Below are 18,966 nucleotides of genomic sequence, written 5' to 3'. Positions count from 1 at the left end.
CGCAGTACAGTGAAGATGGGAATATTTGCCCTTTCCTCACTGTAGTGCGATCTCGGAGTTGGAATTTATATTTAGCGGGGGGTGTGGGGGCATAGTTTCTAGTTCCGAGATTTTTGATAATGTCAGCATTCGGTAAGATAAACTTTCGTTTATCTAATATAGACCCAGGCATGATACTAAAAAAAAAAATATATATATATATATATATATATATATATATATATATATATATATATATATACACACACACACAAACACACACACACACACACACACACACACACACACACACACACACACACACACACACACACACACACATATATATATATATATATAGACTTAAGTTGTCATATCAATACTTCCATTCTTGTAGAGATAACATTTCTCCATTAGATGTATTAATACTCTTTAGTTATCAACTGAACATTCATTATAAAAGAAAGGGAAACCAGCCAAGCTCTTGAAAGCATTCAAAAGTTCCCAATATATTCTAGTAAATCATGTAAGGATATGTATTCTTTATTTGTTCCAAAATGCATAACATTATAGCTTTAATATTAACAGATAGTAGGAAAATATTTCCCCATGCTGCTGAGTCATCTAGTAGGTCATAAATCTAGTCTGATGCTTAACATTAAATGCTAAAACTATTTTAGTAAACAGACAGAAACAGAAACTCCTCATCATCTTTGAGGGCTCTGGTATTCCCATACTTATCACAAATGTCATGTGTGCATTTTTCTATGCCCCTATGGTCTGTATTTCTTCTTTTATTGGAGCCCTGAAGCTGGTCCTATTCTTTGAATGCCAGCACTAATGTAGATGTCCCCAAACTGCTCATCATGTCCTATTGTCTGAAGAACCCACTCTATCCACACTGGCAGTAATGTGTATTCCCACGAAGATCTCTTTCTCTGTCTGTCTATCTATATTTTTTCAGTGCTATGGTTGTTTGCATTTATTCCAGTTACCTACTTTGCATTATATTCTGGGTGGGTGGACTGGTACAAAGACCCTTTTTAGCCATGTCCCAGATGTACAGCACAAAGTTTTGCAATACACCTCACAGACAATTTATCTAGTGTTAAACAATTCAGCATGGATAGTTGGAACAAGAAACTTCCATAAACAACATATAGAAGATGGTAAGAAGTACCAAAGTTCAAAATACAAATATGATTCAAATAGTAAACCTTTAACATCTATCAGCCCTAAAATGCCTGCACAATCATTTACAATGAATCTAAAATCAGTGCTCTCACCTTCACGGTGAGCATGAAGGAGGGTGGCATGGGGCTATTAGTGTAGCATCATAATATTCTTTGTGCATCTATTTATAAACAGAGTAACTTATTTAGTTCAAAGTAACAAAAAATTCATATAATCTTAGTTAACTTATAACCTTAGTTTTAAAGAATCTGCGGTACCATGTACTACTAAATCTGACATTATCAAACTCATCTTCCTAAACAGTCAGACATGATATGAAATGTAATCTATTGCAGAAGCAAACTAAGAGCTCATGGACATATTATGTATATTCTGTTTTGTTGTCCTTCTAATAGATCAGAGCTTGTACGTTGACAATTAGCCTTTATCCTTAAAATGGACACTTGCATGTAGTTTCTAAGTGTTCAAGAATCTTTTCTTAATTTCTGTGTAATCTGTAATTTTCTAACATTGTGGGGAGGTTGGCCAATTTTGCAGAAACTGTTTTGCCAAAACAATTTTCTTGACAGGAGATCCTGAAATGGGGAGGATGAAGAAACAGAATATCATCTCTTTGACTTTTTAGTAAGAAAGTAGAATGCTTGAATTGCACCTTAATTTTTATGGATGGGCAGACATTCTCAATCAAGAAGTCAGATATTAGGGTGGAATACAATACTGTGGAATGGGCAGTTACAGGTAGCCGGTTAGCATTTTGGAGGGAATTACTATGCTGTACTACTGGGTGGGGGATCAATGAATTCAATAGTGTAGAATGGACAGTTACTGGTGGCAAGATACCATTTTGAAGGGAAATGCCATAGGGTTCCATTCCAGTGAAAAGGCTGATAAAGTTACAGATTGAAATCAATGTTATTCAAATATGGTGGGTATTATGTGATGAGTGGAGGAACAAAACAGATTATGCACATTTGATTCCAGTCTTTTCAGTTGCTTTCCATTTTTTTCTACAGTTCTGGATGAACGGGGGGGGGGGGGGGGGATTGCCATTCTGGGAATAGGCCAGTGCCTCAATTCACCTAGCTACAGCTCTTTTTGCTTTCTTAATCAATCACCCACCCCATACCATTTTCATTGCCCCTGAGGATTTTTCTTCACTACACATTCTGACAGAATATGCATGGAACTGTGATGTTTTTGAGAAAAAAAATATTTTCTCAGATCCTTGTAATACTTTGTCCTTAAAATTTGTTGTTTGTATGTCATCCCCTACATCATACTTAACCAAGGTGACAGCTTTACCAGTCTATGACATCACATGACATTGTCCACAGATATAATGTCCTCAGTCCCTCCTAGTCACTACTATGGTCACAACTGATATTAGCTCCATCTCCTCTGGACTCTGTTTGAACCCCTTTTCCTTTCGATATCTTACCATCCTGGTGACAGTCCTCTAGAGTTCTGCCTTTAAATGATACCCATGACTGAAGAAGGTAGTAACACCATAGTAATAATGAGAAGTGGACAGAGTGGTACTTCTTTTATGATTGTTCCTCATTAGACATGTGACTGTATTCTGTTTCTTACAATTGTTGACCTCTCTCTTGATGGCACTGATGTTTTCCCTGATATTATCTCGTTCATTTCTTTACCTGCATGGTACATTACATCACCTTTGTTATGTCCTGTGTATAGCACTTTACATTTTTATACTGAATCTCACCTACCTTTCTTCTGTCAATTTTGTCATCTTTTCCATGTCTTTTCTTGCATGATACTACCCATTTACCATTAATTCACCTAACGTCGTGCTATATAAAGACAATATTTCTATTCCCCCTAGTGCTTCAGATATACTGGAAACAAATGCACTAAACAGTACAGAACCTAACACTGACCTCTACAGATGTGTACCTTATCATATCTCTAAATACTGGCAATGTTATAAATAAGGATTGTTTGTTTGTGTCTTTCGGCTTTTCCCGGTTAGGGGTCACCACAGCGGAACTCCGGTCCGCTAATGATTGGCAGTAGAGTTTTACGTGTTGGCTTGCCAGGCCTAATGCACAACTTTCAACGAAGGAATGCCCATTCACACATGTCGTCACACAGAAGACGTTCTAACTGAGAATCGAACAGGCAAAGTCTAACTGTGAGACGACAACGCTACCGCAGCACCACCACCGCAGGTTATAAATAAGGATTAAATTCCATAAATCACTCTTGGTAGGCCTTGTCACATTTTTAAATATCAGAAACTGGAGGATTCTCTATAGGCATTCCTTCAAGCAGCATGACATGATTTAAGTCAAAATTAAAGTGCTGGACAGTTGGGCCATCAGCAGACTTTCAAAAATAATGACAATTTGTAGGCCTTAAGGTACTGTTAGGATTCCAATTCTATATGGCACAAACTGGAATGAAATGATGTCTCTACCCATGTAAGACAACATTTTATAATTTGAATGGTCCATCTTTTTTCTCACGATTGCAATAATTTCTCATAGATAATGTGCTGATTTGTTACCGATTTTATTCTTTTTTTATTGTTCATTTTTGATGTTGCTTTAATCACCTTGGATTTTATTAGTTATAGTACGGTGGTATAAATGCATAATTCTCAATATCTACAATCCAGCAGAGCAGTAAAAGATGAGCACCTAAATGAAATCATATTCCTAAAAGTTATATAATAGTGCATACGCAAAAAGTGTGGTTGTTTAATTTTTATACTCAAATTGTATAATAATACATTTAGTGACATCTGCAGTTGTTTAATTCTTATACACAGAAGTGCTGATAAAAATATTTTTTAAACATTAATTCATAGATGAGTACTAAGCTACCTGCCCCGATCAGCCATTTTAAGCTTATCCAATAACCTGAAGTAAAATAGCTGCATGGAAAGAGAGGAACTTATAAATTAGGAACCAAGAGGAAGTTTTAGGATTAGGAACATGGTTTTTGGATTTGAGTTAGGGACTGAGTGGCTGTGTTAGATTATGGAGTTATATTTGAACTAAGGGTTAAGGAACAACTGGTACTTTTCATGATAGGTCATTTGAGATTAGGCTTAGTAAATAAGGGTTAGGATGAAACTGGGAGTTTTAGGTTTAGGATGTGAGGTTTGGAATTAGCATTAGATAATGAGTGAGATTTCTAGGGTTACATCTGGGTTCTGGGCAGGCATAGCTGCTTTGGGATTAAATCTAAAATAAAACTCAATCAGTCAGCCGACACAGCAGAAGTGCATACAACCCATTTAATAAAATAAAAAATGAATTAATTAATAAAAAATTGAAAACAAGTTTGGCCAGCTTTATCCCATATGCTTGGTTTTTGCTTGGATTGCTTTGGTATTGAGCTGCTGAGAAGTTATTGGCTTGCCTCATTGAACAAAGGGTAGCAATCATGGGAACTGAGGGTAAATGGCATGAGATCAGCTATAGTAGACCTTAAAATTACCTACTATGAAGTATCATAGCTATATTATGACTGGTTATTATATTATATCACATTATTCATTGAAAATGTAAATAGTATTTGTTTAATGACATCATCTTACACTAAATCTGTTCTATGTGGTTTTCAACTTGAGAAAAGAATAAAAAAGTTCCAAAATTAAGAAAAAAATCTCATTTCATACAAATGGGTAATTCAGTACTTCCCTCAGAGTTGTGTTGGACTTATGATTGCAACTTGCAAGATGTCTAGGTTATTAACATAAATGGAAACCACAGAGGAGGCAGTAGTTTAAATGGACTCCTTTGAATAACAGAGCTCTTGATATGAGCTGCTTGAATGAAGGTCGATCTTCCTTTCATTGCACAGCTGGATAGTAGTTCGTGTTTTGATGTTTTCTAGCCCTAATATTTTAGGGGACTGGGGTCTGAATTTTTCAACACCAGTTTAAAGCATTTATATATTCAGTTTTATTATGCAAAGCGTATCTATACAAAATTGCGTTGGTGTGTGATTGATTGTGAAGTTGCCTGGTAAAAGATTTATTTTGATTACTGTTTTATTTTTTACCGCTGTGTCTCACTATTTGTTGGAAGAAAGGGATGGCTTGTAGACAAGAAGATTTACTTTGATTTATATTGTGTTGTTTTATCTTTAATTTTCACTGTCTACTGTTAGAAAGGGATAGGTTTTAGGTAGGCAAACTCTAGCCATCCCATGGGGCCTAGTCTGGGCCTTAACAGGTATAAATTCACACATAATGCAGACAGAACAATAAAGAGCTTATCTAAACAATCATGTATTGGTTTGTAATTGACTGTGCAGTTACCTGGTAAGAGAAGTTTGATTTTGATTTATATTTTATTATTTTACACTGTTTTTTTTACTGCTTGAAGGAAGAAAGGGATAGTTTATAGACAAGAAGATTTCCCAGAGTACTGATCTGTCATTTATTGATCTTGACTTTTAAAAAGATGTGCAACGACAAGTAATAGTGAGAAAGGAATTCCAGCTTTCATTCACAACTGGTACGGTCAGAGCAACTACTTTATTTTACTTAATTAACTATTTAGTTGTATATTGCTTGTGTGAATTTTCTTAGAAATTGATTTACAATCTCTGTGAATTCTTTGTTAACTGATTTTGATTATCATTCTTTTTAGAGATCATTATTTACTTGTGACTGAAAATAGATTAATGACTGTGCGATTAATTATTTGCTGAAGCAGAAGTATCTTGTAGAGTGTACTAAATGCTATGTATATTGAAAGTACAGCATACTAAATGCTATGTATATTTAAAGGTACAGTGTACTAAATGATATGTATAGTTAACAGTGCATCATACTAAATGATATGTATATTTAAAGGTACAGTGTACTAAATGATATGTATGTTTAAAGGTACAGTGCACTTAATGCTATGTATATTTAAAGGTACAATGTACTAAATATGTATATTGAAAGATACAATACAGTAAATGCTATGTATATTTAAAGGCAACACTTGATAACACTAGGGTTCTGTGTTCCTCATGTAAAAAGTTGGATGATTTGTTTACCATTATTAGTAGTAAATCTAGACTTACTCATGATGATTGCACTTGTGCAACTGACATGGCTTGGAGAGCTATTATTACATATATTAATGACTGGACTGATGAGATAAATAATGTTAGGCAATGAACATATAGAACACATCTAGTGAAGGAAGTGTCTATTGTTAGTAAAGATCACACAAATCCTATTGTACAAGATAATACCACTGACAACTTTGGAATTATGGATACAAGTATAAAGTATAAAGCAATCTGATGATTCAGAGCATAGAGAAAAAAAGAAAAAAAAAAGAAAAAAGGAAGAAATTGACAAAAAATAACAAGGTAGGAAGAAAGAGAAACTGATCAGTGCCTATAAAACAAAGAGAACACATACTAAAAAGGGCACCATTTTATTTAACACAGATTACAGTGAATAATAAAAATATTCTGCCAGAAAACCTTACGTTTACAGAAAAAGGAATCATCTTTCCAAAAAAGAAGGTAGAAAATAAAGGCAATATGCAGAGGAAAAGGAAGAAATCAGAGTTGAACATGTGCGATTTGAAGAACATTACTGTAAGAAAAAAAAGAAAGACAGAAGTTGACAACATGGCTCAAGCTGTAGATATACAAAGGTAGCTATATGCTTGCAAATATAATAAGCGATGAAAGCGATGGGTTTAATAAGACTAACGGGGATGAAGATCATTCCTTTCTAACAACTGATAAAGTGGATATTACTGAATTAGAAGCTGAAGATTTTTCAGATATAGTCAAAAAATATATTCTTGAAATTATAGATTCACTTATTAGAAGAATTGATATTTACATTTGCAGAGAAGATAATGACAGTGAATAGTGTTACACTTGCCAGAAACAAAAATAGAGGATGTGAGAAAGGTCTTAGAATGCCTTCATGTAAGGAAGTATGGATCTGTTTTTATTGATGTAGCTACAAATGATCTCATCCATAAGCGCTGTCTGACTGTTAGTTGGGAACTTACAACCCTGTTAGACAACATAGCTTGTGCAGGAATTAAGACATATTTTTCACAAATCACACATAGAAGGGAAAGTCAGATCACTGTGAATTAAAAGATTTTTGGGGAAATACCTACATGAAAAAATGTCCTGGTTAAAAAAATAGAAATATATGGAGCACCCGAGCCTAATTTGGGACATACTTGTGTTTAGATAGGATGGAATCCACTTGTCAAGATCAGGAAAGAAAATTTTTATACCATATATTTTGATAAAACACAAGTCAGGATTTTTGCCAGGTTGGGAATTTAACAGTTCACAGTTAGCAACATTTGATGCATATCTGATGGTTGTTAATGCTAGGAGCATTAATAATAACTTTTTATTGGAAAATGTGCTATATTCCCATGCAATTTTTTTTTAATTTTATTTTTTCATTTTACATTTGCTGACCGGGGTAGTCCGACTGGATGTATGTCCATTTTCAGCAGAGGCCCGGGGAGAAAACCTCCAAGGTAAGCAGATACAACATAACATATTACAAATAGAATATTTACAGTGATTACATAAGTAAGCAAGTTAAATAAGTTCCACAGGATAAAGTTAATCACGAGTGTAAGTCAAAATTAAATTACACAGTAAGCTAATTAACAGATTTTACACATTCTAGAGGCTTGATGCATTGACATAGCCAATTAAATGTCAAAGTTTGTTTGAGTCTAGTTTTAAATTGACCTAGGGTGGAAAGTAAAGTAATATCAGCTGGAAGAGAGTTCCAGGATCTACCTAAAGAGTTTGCAAAGAGAGAGTCACCGGTGTGTTATTAATTTTGCTAGTCTGAATTAGTAGTCTGTTAGAAGATTGAAGCAGTCTAGGATTGCTGTAGGGGGTGATAATATTTTTAAGTGCAGGAGTATTGTCTGGACTATAGAGGATTTTATACGCCATAATCAATTGGTTATACTGGATTAGGCTGGGTAGTTCAAGCCACCCAAGCTGGTTTAGACTGATGCAATGATGTGTCCTAAAAGGCAGCTCAATGGCAAGCCTGGCAATGTGATTGTAGCAGATTGGGAGTTTGTTAAGGACAGTCTTGTTTAAATTAAAGAGTAGAGGGGATGCATACAGAAGAGTTGAAACAAGGTGAGAGCGAGCTATGGCAATTTTAGCTGGGCGGGCTAGGAAGGCTTTTATTCTGTAAAGTGACCCTAGTTTTTTATTGATGGTTTTGATAGATTGGTTAACATGTAGGTTGAATTTTAGGTTATTATCTATAATGACACCTAATAGTTTTGTAGAGGGGTTGGGGAGATAATTGTGCCATCATTTGCATTTATGGTAAAGGTGAAAGCAGTAGACCTATGTGTTGGTGAAAATAACAGCATTTTAGTTTTGGGAGGATTTAGGATCAGACAACGTTCAGAAAGCCAGTTTTCTATTGTATAAAAGATGGTCTGGGTAGCTGACCATAACTCTGTTGGAGATGTGGCTGAGGAAATCAGGGTAGAGTCATCAGCATATTGGATACAGCTGACTTTTGGGATGACAGTATACAGGTTGTTAATGAAGATGAAAAACAGCAGGGGCCCTAGTATAGAGCCTTGTGCTACTCCAAGGGTGTTAGGTAGGAAGTTAGAGAGTTTGTTTTGCTAAAGGACAGCCTGCTGTCTACCATTCAGGTAGGTAAGATTGATGCTACAGTTTGTAAAACATGGTCAAAGAACAATGACTGGAAACCAGTTATAGGTTCATAGGTTCATAAGTGTGTACTAAGCTAATGGCCCTGGAGCCTTTACAAGCCTAGCCCATAGAAGTGCCCTGGCATCATGCCACCCGACATTAGTTCCCAGTGTCTCTATTAAGCAGAGCCACTGGAGTGATCCCTGGGGTGAACTTTCTATTTCCCATCCACTCATCAAGATTTCTCTTGAAGACGGCTACTGAGGTGCTCTGCTTGACATATATGGGAAGTCTATTCCGGATCATGAGCAGTCTCTGGGTTATGAACCTGTCCCTCCAGCATGTTCTTTCAATTGTGGTAATGAGGTTGCGGACTCTGAAGCATGTGGTGTGGAAGGATTGGGATTTCTTTAGATGTAGCATTTCTAACAGAGCTGGGTCAGACATGGCTTTGTAAGTCAAGCAGAGATCACCTCTGAGTAGATGATATGAGACAGAGAATAGCTGGAGTTTTTTGGGTCTGTCCATGTAGGATGTGTGTTTAAGGCCTAGGATCCTCTTTGTTAGGTACATTTGTGGCCTTTCCAGCTGTTGCTGTTGCATGTGTCTAGTGAGGTACATACCAAATGGGGCATTATACTCTATGATCGGCCTAATGAGGGAAGAGCAGAGAGAGATGATGACCTCTTTCTTCCTGGATGCAAAACCCTTGGTAATGAGATATGCCACATTGAAGGACTTTCTGACAGCAGTGGCAATGTGATGGTCGAAGGAGACGTTGCTGTCAAACTGTGTTCCTAGATCTCTTATAATGCCATCTGTGTTCAGTGGGCTCCCATCAATGTGGTAATTAGTGGGAACTGAGTTTTTCTCAAATGGGATGACGCATTTTTTGGCATTAATCTTAAGGCCATGGTTTTGACACCAGTCTTTGGTCTCAGTGAGGCCTTTCTATTGGATGTCTACATCACTTGGGGAGTTAATAATGGCTCCCAGCTTGCAGTCATCTGTGAACTTGGTCAGTCAGAGTCCCTCTATGTTGACCTGGACTTCTGAGAAGTAGATGCCAAACAGGAGAGGACCCAGGACTGATCCCTGCGGGACTCTGGTTGGCAGTCTGATTTGGAGTCAGGGTATAAATGTTTTCACTGTAACAGACACTCTAGCAAAAAAATCAGGTGGAGGTGTTATGATAGGGATTAAAGAATGCATGGAACAGACTACCAAATTTCATTAAATCAAGCACTAATTTAGATATTTTTAAGAACAGCCTGGACACTTATGGGAACAAGTGTTTTGGCATATCAGCAGACTAGAAATGTATTATTATCTGTGCCTTGCAATATTTGTATGTATGTCTGTATCAAGTGATCTACATTACTAATGAATACTAAGATATCTTCATTGTCTAAATTATTCATGTATTGTGACAATTAATAACATCCTGAATGACAATTAATAGCTTGCCTTCCATATTGTGGCTTCATTCTAACTACAAAAAAAAAAATCCAGTCTGTACTTCTCTGTTCAGGTTAAGTTTAATGAACTTAATATGCACTGTGGCTCCAGCTATGATGGGGGGGGGGGGTGATACTAACTTACTAACTGGTCATATTTCTGAATAATTCTGGTATCATTATTGTATTTGAGTCCCATGAAACCTATAAACAGATACACTCAGATGTTTTTCTTGCTTGTGACACACATCCTGTTGCTACTACATCCTACATATTGTCCCAGTATCCTTATGGCTTTTCTGTGGGTAGTCCAGCTTCCTTCCACCTGACAGAATACATGCTGATTTAAATGACATTTCACCTGTCCATACATATGTTACATTTACTCTCACTCATGTTAATGTCTGTAAAGACAATCTGTTTCAGTTTCCACAAACATGTGAGGACATTGGGTGGCTTCATTGAATGATAAAGCTACTTCATATGCAGCCCTTTGCTCATACATTCTCATAACATACCAATTTAAAATTTAACAGATTTCATAAACCTACAACTAATGGCCTATGAGCCTATTTAGAATACAATGAACAATAATATCCTTCTTTGAAAGGCTGTACCTTTTAAATGTACAAAAATAAATGCCTTCTGTATCAATTTCACTGGCTGACATTGATACTGAATATTATCTTTGCAGGTGGTTCGAGGTTTAACTAAATATATTTCCTAGTAAAGTCCTGTATTTTAAAACAGTTGTACTTTTTCTTAAGCAGATACGAATCAGTAGGAAATTAATCTGTGTATGCTCGTTAATCTATACTTTTGTAGAAAAAAAGCTAGATGATGTCTAGACGATACAAAGACAAAGACAGGAATTCAAATAAGCCTTATGGTTCAAGTAATAAACGAATAGCAATGAAAGCTTTACTTTGCAACATGTAAAGGTTTAAAACTGGTTCATACAATAACACATTATGCAGCTGTTTCTTAACCAAGACAACTAGTAAAGAAATAATAATGCAATGGCAAATTATCTATCACTGTTTCTTTCTCTAAATAAACAACTATCCATTTCAGAAAGTTTGCAAATCTCATTTCAAGGCTGTGTGTACTACTTAAAAGTAATAACAATCAAGTTTTTTAACAGTTCAGCATTTTAGCTCAGCTAAAATTTGTTCTGCAGACCACAGGATTTGGGCAACAGCTTTGTTGTTTTTGTATCCATAATATTTATGAAGACATCAACCTGTGACAAAGATAGGCACCCAAAATATTTACATTAAGATAGCAGATTTCAAAGAAGCAGCACATTTAAAGGAACACTAATAAAATCCATGATAGTTCTTTTAAAAGGCCATTGATGGACTATTTCATTAAGCTGATTCAGTTCCATCTGGTTTTTACATGTGTTTCCTGTTTTTCTTATAAGTTGTATGCACAGAGGGACTGAGAGAATATGAGTGCAGGACTTTCCTGAAAGGAAAGACTACTTTGTTCATTGCTGTCCTGGGTATGCTATAAATTTAGGTATGTGTAATGGAGACCTCCAAAGTGATACTTTACTAGAACGTTATTAGCTAAATGAAGACGTACATTCCTGACTGAAATTTAGAAGTATGAAAGACATTAAAAAGAACATCCATATCTCTGTGCAACTCACTAGATTCAGCAAGGTTGGCAGAAAATAATCACATTAATTTATCAAGCCTTACTAGCTGTAGCTTGCAACCTTCTTGAAAATGTTTTTTTTTTCTTTTTGTTAAGGGCTATGAACAGCAATGAGAGCAAAGGACAGAATGTGCAAATGCCATATTAAAGCTTAATTCCAAACATCTGTAGTCTAAATAGGTAACACTGCTGTTACCATGAAGCAAATATTAAAAGAATAAAAATCAAAACCATGTTTTCTTAGTAATGTTCTCTGGCATTCATATCTTGTGACAATTTCCTGCTAGCAGTGACATTATTATATATTATTAGACTGTTAAAATGCAGACAATTAGTAGAAATATGTCAGTTTTGTAACACACTTCATTCTTTTCCACTGTTGTCTTTCTGACATCATCCTTTTTCCTACAGGAATGTTAATCACGGTTTGGCTTGTATGCTCTTTCTGTGTTCGTAATGCTTTTCACCCACATCACACAAGACATGTTAAGAGACCTACTTATCCTCTTAATTGCTCATAGACAAGTGTTTAATATATGTGTTTATGCAGTGACATAGCTAGTTTGCGCCACCTGGGTTAGACTTTGAGTTTGCCCCATCCCCCTCACAAAATAAAACATAATACATATACAAAATTAAACATCATACACATCATAGTCCAAAAGTAAATGTAATCACTGAGACATGGCAGAGAAGTGCAAACATTTTAATAAAACTTGTATAAAAGCTTATATATACACAAAAAGGGTAAGCACTTTCACAACTCAGATGTTGCTTTTTCAGACCATATAAAACAAGATAGCATTCAAAAATGTAAACTACAAATAAAAATTAATCTGACTGAAAAACCTCTAATCACGGTAGTATTCATGTAAGAACCAATCATAACAGCAATGTATCATTCTACACAAAACGCAATACAAGCATAATCATTTAAACAGACCACACATAAATGTTCCCTCATATGTTCTATTTATATCATATTCAGATTAGGGATGACAGTAATGCATTAACAAAGCATTCAATAGATTTTGGTGACAGACATACATTTAAATTCCTAGTAGTTGAAAAATTAGAAAAAAGTCCACATCTGGGTGATTTTTATAATGACACAGAAAAGTCAGAATTAAGATGGATAATTAAATTGCAGCCAGGCAGAGGGACTATACATACAAATATTTCAAGCACAGACATTAATGCCCTTCTATCTTGCCAACATATCAAAACATTTGTTCCCATAATAAGTATCCAAGCTGTTCTTCAAAATATCTAAACCAGTACTTGCTTTAATGTAATTTGGTAGTCTGTTCCAAGCATCAGTTGCTCTGTCAGAGAACCAGTTAGTACACTTGTCATTCCTATAGAATCTTCTACATAGGTTATCTCATGATTCTCTAGTACTTTTTGATAACCCCAAACATTCCTAGAGGTAGTTGTCCCTAAATGCCCTATACACCTGAATAAGATCTCCTATTAGATATCTGTAACAGACACTGTACAAGTTCAGATATTTTAGTCTTTCATAATAGCTTAAATTTTCACATCCATGGATGTCCTTGGCATATTTACGCTGTACTCGTTCCAATTTACTCATGCTTGTTTTCTTATAAGGTTTTCATATTGTTATTCCATACTCAAGTTTCAGTCTATTGTAACTAACAAACAATGACTTCATTATTTTTGCTTTCCTAGACTTCATATATATTTTTATACAACCTATTCTTCTATAACTATCATTAACCAATTGGTTCATATGATTAGAAAAACTCATAGGTGCATCTACCCATATACACAGGGCCTTAAATGAGTCTACAGTTCCATTGTGTGCCATATTAAATATTCACCTTTCAATTTATGTCTACCAAATCTCATATGCTTAGTTTTTGATGTATTTATCAGCATATTATTCTCTAGAGCCAAAATGGTCAATTTAGTCAAGTTATTTTGCAGACATGCCTTATTCGTAACACATGTAATCAGTTTACCCAGTTTCAGGTCATCTGCATATAGACTGTAGAACACCTCAGATGAAAACCTGAGATCTGAAAGATACAATCTAATCAAATAAGGGCCTAGGACAGAGGCATGTGGGACACCCTAAATGTAACAAAGAATTTCACCTGTCAAGTTGCTGTATGATACTACCCTGTTTGTAAGCCATGCAGCTATCCATCTTATCAAGAGTACATCAAAACCTAGTTGTACTAATTTATTGATCAGTGTTTTGTGTATGATCCTGTCAAATGCTTAAGTTAAATCTATATAAATTACATCATGGCATAATTTTTCATTTATGGCTGTTATTATATGTTACAGAACATCATGTTACAGTTGGCAACATATATGTTTTCAACATATACATGCTGATATATGGTTTCAAGTCCCAACCTATCCAGTTTTGACAATAACTTATCCAATATTACTTTCTACACTACTTTTTCACAACATGAAAGTAGACTTAAGGGTCTATATGAGGTTTGTCCAATCCCCTTTCCCTTAAAGACAGGTTTAATAAGCACATGTCTCCAATCTTGAGGAATCCCCCCATATTTATATGACCTAGTGAATAATACATATAATGGTGCTGTAAGTTCTTGCTGAAGTGTTCTCTGGTCATTGTTACTAATTCCATATTCTCCCTGCACTTTGTTTGGATCTAGTTTGCGCAGTTTTTTTTCAATATAATCTAATTTGATTCCAGTATCTGGGGTTACCTGGCTATCACTAGGACAACTTATCACCCCATTTGTGGAGGCAAACTGTTTTGCATAAAGTTTTGTAAATACATTTTAATATGTTCTGTCTGAGAATACATTTTAGAACCTGCACACAGTTTATAACAAGGCACAGGCGTGATCAGAATGGATGAGAAAAGTGCCTCCCAGGGCAGACCACAGCCCCCACACACCCCATCCCCCTTAGCTACGCCACTGAGTTTATGTGCATCTTGCAGTAGACAGGCATCCCATCTAGGAATGATTCTCTGCTTTACACCTAGTGTCTGCTAGGGTAATCTATAGCATGCCTTTGATTCTGAATACGTCAACATTGGTATTAGAGAGTGAATGAATGAAAGAATGAATGAATGAAATAATTAATAAATAATATTCTGTATCATCTGTGATTAATTGTTTTAGTTATTTTAATGTTTTTTTCAACTTCTTTCAGTAAAGATAATTACTGCTTGACCATAAATGCCCATTCACTGATCTTCATCCATTTCATAGATCTGTGTTAATTGTATTTGGCTTACTTTTGTCTTATTATTTTGTTTTACATAGCGTATCAATTCTTCATGTTTGCTGGGAAATGCTTAATTTTTTCTGATGATAGCACTGAAACCTGACACACCAGGTAATAAACAGTAAAACAAAATTGCATCTGTTTCATATTAAAATGTCTGATGTGTTAGGGTATTTATTCTTTAATTCTAGAAACCTGAGCTTTCTAAGATCCATCTTGCAATTAATGCAAATATGCTAGAACACTGTAAAATTAAACCAAATTTCAGCTTTCTTGAAGCAAAGTCTGTTCTCAATTTGCTCTACTTAAGTTTACCCGGGTGATGTACCTTGAAGGTATATATTCATTTTTTTCGTAAGGAGGTTGTACGATTAGCCAAAGTGGGAAAGTACAACCTACAGATCTCTCAAATGCCAAAAAAAAAAAAAAACAAAACTGTGCGACTTCCAATGAGCAAATGTACATTGGCATTCGTTCATTCGAAGTCGGCATTATGGGTGCAGATTGCACTATAGCGGAGACTGGAAAATGAACCCTTTCCCTCACTGTAGTGCGATCTCAGAGTTTGTATATTAAAGTAAAGGGGGTGTGAGGTGTGCAGCCCTCTACATGGGGGGTGCAGGAGGCTTGCCCCCCTGCATAATGCTGTATGTAGATTTTTTTGATTTCAAAAATGGTTGAATCTGGTTTTCCAGATTTCCATTTTTGACATCACACTATGTTTAGACTTTTGTTTTTCAGCATTTAAAGTCATACAAATGTACGACTGCACAAATGTGTTTCGAAGAAATGAATGTCTACCACCTTGAATCATTAATTTTAATGCTCACTGTGCTGTATGTGAAAGTTATTGAGATGTACTATTGAGTAACTGGCAGTAAACAATACACAAATTATATTGGCTATTCGGATTAGCTCCTGGATGTATGCAGAATTCTTTCCAGTGTACCTACACAACATTTCAATTTATGTACCCATCCATGAAGGTCACATTTTAGTCATATTAGACAAAAATAATATGCTCAAACTAAGCAAAATGTTCATGTAGTGAATGAAGTGTCCCAATTACACTCAAAAAATATCTAAATTATAAATGTTATTAAGGTCTGCTAGAGCACGAGACCTGACTGTAACAATGTTTAGACAGCTGCTTAACAATTACTGAGTAGCCTCTGGATGTTGCTAAGGTTGGATATGCACTAACAATGACAATGGTGACCAGAAAACAGCAGCAAGACGACATGGAATGGTTTAATTTAAACTTCTATTTCTGCCTGTGTTTGCTAAAGTACTTTGGTAACAACTGTTTCCCATTCACAGAGAATACATAATGCATCAACTACTTCCCCACTGCTTTACCATTTTTCAAAGCCAACACAACACTTTGTGGGGTTTTGTGATTTTTTTTTTTTAATCTTACTTTTGTCTAGTCTGTAGTTCATGGAGAATATAAATTTCCATTCAGTACAATGATCTTTGACCGTAACTATATATTATGTGTTCACAACATGGATGCTAAGATTCGCCTTTTGAGCTTCACTCTTGAAGTACATTTCTTGTTATCCATGTCTTAAACACATAATCTGCACATTATGTTCAGCGACCTGATCACAATTGCCTTAGGTGTAACTTTGCCCTGATATCATTTGTACTTCTTTGAGACTGTTCATTGATGAAATTTTGACTTCTATGTGAATATCTAAAAATACCACTCATCAACAGAACACCAAGGTTTTGCATGAACATCTCTGAGAGACTAAATATAGTCACCTGCATTTATATTTTCAGATATGCAGCTTACAGGAGGTGGTATAGTTCAGCAATTTCTGAATTTCTTACATTAAAAAGATTATGTGCTCCGAAATCAACACCCTTGTTAATCTGCATAGCACTAACTTATATAATGAATGGATCAAAACAGTGTTACATAGAAACATATGTCTGTATCTATAACTATAGCTGGATGTGTAGGCATAGCTATATCTAGCTACCTATCTATGTTTAACATATTTATATCTATATCTAATATATATATATATATATATATATATATATATTTATATATATATATATATATATATATATATATACACACACACACACACACACACACACACACACACACACACACACACACACACACACACAGATTTATATTTCACCTCAGCCAGCTGTATGAGGTGGTGCATTCTAACAATTTTTATTTATTTATGTTTTAAAAAAATTAAACAAACTCATCAATTTCCTTCAATTTAATTCAAACTTCTTGATAATCTTCAAAGTTCCATTTTTTTCCATTGTGTTTCCTGTAGTCTGCACAGAGGACAAATCTCAGGCATAAGGGTGTGTAAGTAGTGGCACACAGTACTGTATGGTACACAGGTAATGATCATCTGTGTTGGCATACAGTGATGTGTTGTATGTTTGTCTGATGTGTGTGTAATTATGCCAGTACAATGGCTGCAATCATATGTGTGTTACAGGGTATATGTGTGAATCCAGCAACATATATACTCTGTTACAGCAGTATGCCACCTATAGTAACTGTACATATTTGTTAGGCAGGGCTATGGCATCAATGACTAGGGTGGTTGACTGGTACTACTGTACCTGTACTTTACATCCATTGCAATGGATGACATCCCTGTTCGTGCATTGGTGTGATATACACCCCTGTCTTGAGGTTGTGCAATGTGTCACAAACAGTGTGTCGGGTACTGTTGTATAGTGGTGTGATATATAGAGTGTGCCAGGCACTGACAGTTGTGGCCTGAGAACCGATAAGTGGTATTGAATGTGTGTAACCTCTGACAGACAATAGGATGGTATATATGTCAGTAAAGTGATATCTGTGGTTAAAGGTGTAAAGTGTGCCACAGGACTCGCTCACACATATTGTTCATATCTTTTTCAGCCAGATGGCCCACCAATGCAACCCATCGTACACAGCGGATGAGGAAGAGGTGATACTGCAAAGCCTATTGCAGCAGTACAGGATGCTGTGCTCCAGAAGCAGCCAGCACCAGCAGGAGCGGACTGCACTGTGGCAGGAACCTGTTTGTCAGGTAAATGACATAGGCATGCATAACCGGACATATGAGAAGGTACGCCATCACTGCAGTGATTTAATTAGACATGTCCAGCAGCGTGCGTCTGATATCCAAAGACAACAGCTTGCCACAGGTGGTGGGGTGGCCATTCGTCCCCCCCTCACCAGAGTGGAGGAGCTGCTCCTAAGTGTGGTGGCTCCTGAACAACAGCAACATCAACCTCTGACATGTTGTCATGGAGGCCAGAGCCACCCAGCACGTCCACCTGGAGCAAGCAGGTAACATGCCCTATCTGTAGATGACAGTTAACTGTATTGTTAGATTATGTCTACGTGAGATGTGTACTGTGTGTTTAGCAGTTCTGCTGCCTAGTGTTGTGCAATACTGATATTTGAATACTATCTCTACACCTGTGACTGTTGACTGTTGTTATACTGCAGTTTAGCATACCCACTTTAGCAATGCCACAGTTGTGGTCACTGACGAACTCTCTCATATTCTCGTAGGTCCCTCTGGTGTGACAGCAGGGCAGCTGATCCATGCTGGTGAGTGTGTTATAACTGCAATGTTGGTAATGAAATATGCATGTCATAGGTGAGGTGTAGGCCATGTACACGTAACACACCTATGCATAATGCATGCCGTGCATGTTTGCTGTAAGACATTGCACAGCTCAGTAATGTCAGTAGCTGCCTCACTGACATGCAATACAC

The sequence above is a fragment of the Protopterus annectens genome, chromosome 6.part0 (genome assembly GCF_019279795.1).
Source record: "Protopterus annectens isolate FY-2018-M chromosome 6.part0, PAN1.0, whole genome shotgun sequence".
Taxonomy (NCBI): Eukaryota; Metazoa; Chordata; order Ceratodontiformes; family Protopteridae; genus Protopterus; species Protopterus annectens.
Note: the sequence above shows the minus strand (reverse complement) of the source record.